Raw genomic sequence first — 3,933 nt, 5'->3', positions numbered from 1 at the left:
GAATGGATATTATCCACACCACTTTTAGCTGTAGTCAGACCTCACCGGTGACGCTAAATTATCAGCTTACATGGACATAGTTTGCTGAAAGTTCCTATTTGTCTCAATTGACATAAAAGTAATTATGTGATATAAATATATTATCATACTTTATCCTCATGAGTAAAACCCACCTCAAAACATAACCCTAACCACCAACCCTGCCCTAACACCTTAATTGAGTGTTTGGAAAAGAAAAAAAAAATATTAGTAAGGAGTGAAAAGAAAAGAAAAGAACTTGGTTGGGAGTTTAAAGAAAGAAAAGAAAATAATTTCCTCCTTTCTTGATTGAAGCAAAGAAGAAAGGAAAAAAAAAATTATAGCCTTTTTTTACTATTATACGCTTGAACATAACATGTACCATACTAATTTATGAAAAATAATAGGAATATGTGCTAACTGCTATTGGACCATGGTATGCTTAACTTGAAAATATATGTTCTGGTATGCTTATGGGGTGTTAAACCAAGAAAGAAAACGAAACAAAATGGAAAAAGATGAAATGATAAGGTCATCCAAAGTATATGATTGTAAAACCAAGAGAAAAAGTTATATCTTTCTTGGACATGCTTTAAATACAGTCAATTTTTTTTGAAAGAATATACAATAATTTAATAATAGTTGGATTTGCTTTCAGTATATCTTTGGAGACAATCAAAGTCTAGAATTTACTGTTTTGACATTACATTTGACAACTAAAGTCCAAATTTACTCAATTAATACAACATAAAACAACTAATAAGAGTTCCAAAATCAATTCCGTAAGAGTTCCATCAAGGATAATCAAAATATACCAATCATATATCATTTTTTTCGGTTAGCTAGTAAGAGTTCTACACTCTAATAATTTAGTAAGAGTTTCACAACCAACCAGATAATCAAACACCGTCATTACTATATTTCATCAAGAACCTACTTACGTGCCCTACATCATTTTTTCTAATATGTTCTTACGCTTCTTAATTGGACAACCAAAAATGGCCCTTATTTTTCTAGATTTTAGATGAGAAAAAGATAAGAATCATCAAGTAAGTATGACTCCATTCCAATGGCCACCAATTCATTAAAAATTTCTTCTGTATAGACATATGGTTGACTTTTTTGGATAATAGAATTTTTCTCTCTAATTGAATCTGCAACATTATCAATTACTGACTTTAAAACTTCAATCTCTTAATCAACATCCATTGAAGGCTTATTTTTTTATCTTTTGAACTTGTTATACTTTGAGTCTGAACTTGAACTTGTGGTGAACTTCATTTTGGGATATCAGTTAATCAATATCATAAATAGTATCTGTGTGACTCTCATTTGAGCTAGCCCATCTTCACCATTTCTTCTTTATAGTTTCGGTACCTTTACCTATTGCCCTATCTTTAGCAAATAGTTTCATTAAACTCTTATCGTTATGAATATGTTTAGTCCTTCATTTTTCTATATTCAGATGTTTCTAAGTATAAAATATATATAAATATATAAATATCGCATTAACAATAATCAAATTAAGAACCAAAAAAAAATAATCAAATTCAAAAATAATAATCTATTAGTTTCTTTCAAACCTCAAATTTTATTATCCATAATTTTATAATTGAACTCCAAGCAAAATCACTAAATCTATTTCTAAATAACTCAAACTATTCATTAAAATCTGCCTTAAGAGACTTCAAGCGGTTCTTCAAATGAGCCTTGTTTAAATCTGTGCCAAATTTTTCGCTCACTTTTTTAATCAATTGAGCAAAGCAATGGATGTAAAACTTCCATCAGACCTATTTTCTGCTCACTATTGATAAATCATTGCTTCAATGAACACGTCATCCATATGAGGTGTCCATCTCAAACGTTCTTTTTTCTTCATTGGTCTTTTTTTGTGTTGCTTATTGATAATATCTATGTCATAAAAATATAAAAAAATATATAAAATATATATTGAACACTAATATAAAAATTTTAACCATAAATATTATAAAAAATTTCAAGTACAATCAACTATAATAAGCTCAATATATAATAAAATAAAAACAAACAAATAATATAGTAATTGCTCATTGCACAAGTCAAATACTATATAATTTCTTAAAAATTCTCCTCGCATAACATCTTCATCATCATCTATTGGAGCAGGGACCTCTTCTTGAAATGAAGATTGGTTTAAAATATCTCAATCTATTTTATCAATAAGTTTTTCATCAATAAGTTTTTCATCAAGATTTATCTCCATTAAATAATTATACAAGATGTTATATGCCAAAATAATCTCCATTTATGTGTCAACCGAGTAATTGGGCTCTGCTGTACTTCTAAAGATAGGAAATTATTTTTTAATACATTAAATGCTCTTTCTATTATATTATGCAATGATGCATATCGAAAGTTAATAACTCTCAAGAATTTTCTGATGCTCAAGTGGAGTATTCTTTCAAATGATAGTGCGCTCCTCTATGAGGTGTGATAAGTCTACTTCTTAGTATATATCCCGTATCAATAAAATAATATGTATCTAATAAAATTAAAAAAATAATAGATGTATTGTATTATAAAGAATATAAAATTTATTAATTATTGAAGATTATCTTGAGGAATCTCTAGTTTATCTTCTCCTCTAAGTGTATTTTTAATTATCATTGAGCCAGATATCGTCCCTTCCTAGTTAGGCAAGATATTAAATTTTAAATTAAATGAGCATACAGCCAATATATTTTATATTAGATAATCCTTCCTATCATAATACCTTGGGGCATTAGATCGAGATACTTTTCCATGAATATGTGTTCTATCAATAGCTCATACATAGTTCTAATATATAATTTTTTATAAATATTCATTTAAATATATATTTATATAATTAAAAATAAATTAAATAAAATTTGGTTTATCTTGAAATATGGATAAAATATACTATTGTTGAGTATTTCTAAGGAAACTTATTCTCTTGTGAGTTGAACCAAAAATTGATCTTCTAAAGATATCATTGCTTTTAGTACTCTATAAAAATGGCAACTAATGATCCTATTAAAGTGACGAAAGAAGAATAAAATTATATAATTTCTCATATTATATGATAACGTATGAAGAAACTTAGTAACCGACTCTTCAACTGTTACTCATTGAGTGAATTAGAGACCACCATCTTTTTATAAAATCTTACATAAATTTATAAAAATTTGTAGTCCCATTAGAATAACATCGCGACACTTTTTATTCATGCTTAAATATTATATTATTTTATCTCATACTAGTTATCTTTCTATGAAAAATTAACTAATATGTCGATTAATATAATTCATACGATGATGAAGCCTACGTCACACTATAAAATTTACAGCATGATAAATAACTTCAGCTGCAGCTAGTCGTTGACTTCTCTCCCATGAGAGAAACTCATCTATTTTTTTATTTTCTTATCTTTTCATATATTACATATTTTAAATTAAATTTAAATAAAATAAGTATATTGTGCTATATAATAAATAGATAATAATAAATTTTGAAATAAGAATAAAATGAAGAGAGAGAAAAAAAGCTGATGGGCAGCAAGCACACCATAGATTTGGTATCATATTCATATCCCCAGAATCCACAAAATATCATGCTTCTACCAAGATTAAGCTCTCAAAACCTCAAGGGACAACTCACATCATCAAACTTAAACAAAAAAAAAATCAAGAAAGGAACCCAAGAAACCCCTTCATCTCCCTCAAGTGCTCTTCTTCCCCACAATCTCTAAAAAGGAGAAGCAGAAAAAAAAAATCTAAGTGGGTAAAGATCTCGACTTTTATTTTTTCCATCTTTCTTTTATTTTATTTGATTTTTTTATATTTTTCATCAATTTTTTCTCTATTTTCCATCCTCCAGAGCCAAGAAACCCTCTATCTCCCTCAAGTGCTCTCCTTC

The sequence above is a fragment of the Elaeis guineensis genome, chromosome 2 (assembly GCF_000442705.2).
Source record: "Elaeis guineensis isolate ETL-2024a chromosome 2, EG11, whole genome shotgun sequence".
Taxonomy (NCBI): domain Eukaryota; kingdom Viridiplantae; phylum Streptophyta; class Magnoliopsida; order Arecales; family Arecaceae; genus Elaeis; species Elaeis guineensis.
The sequence above is the reverse complement of the archived record's forward strand: the minus strand, read 5'-3'. Positions refer to the sequence as shown.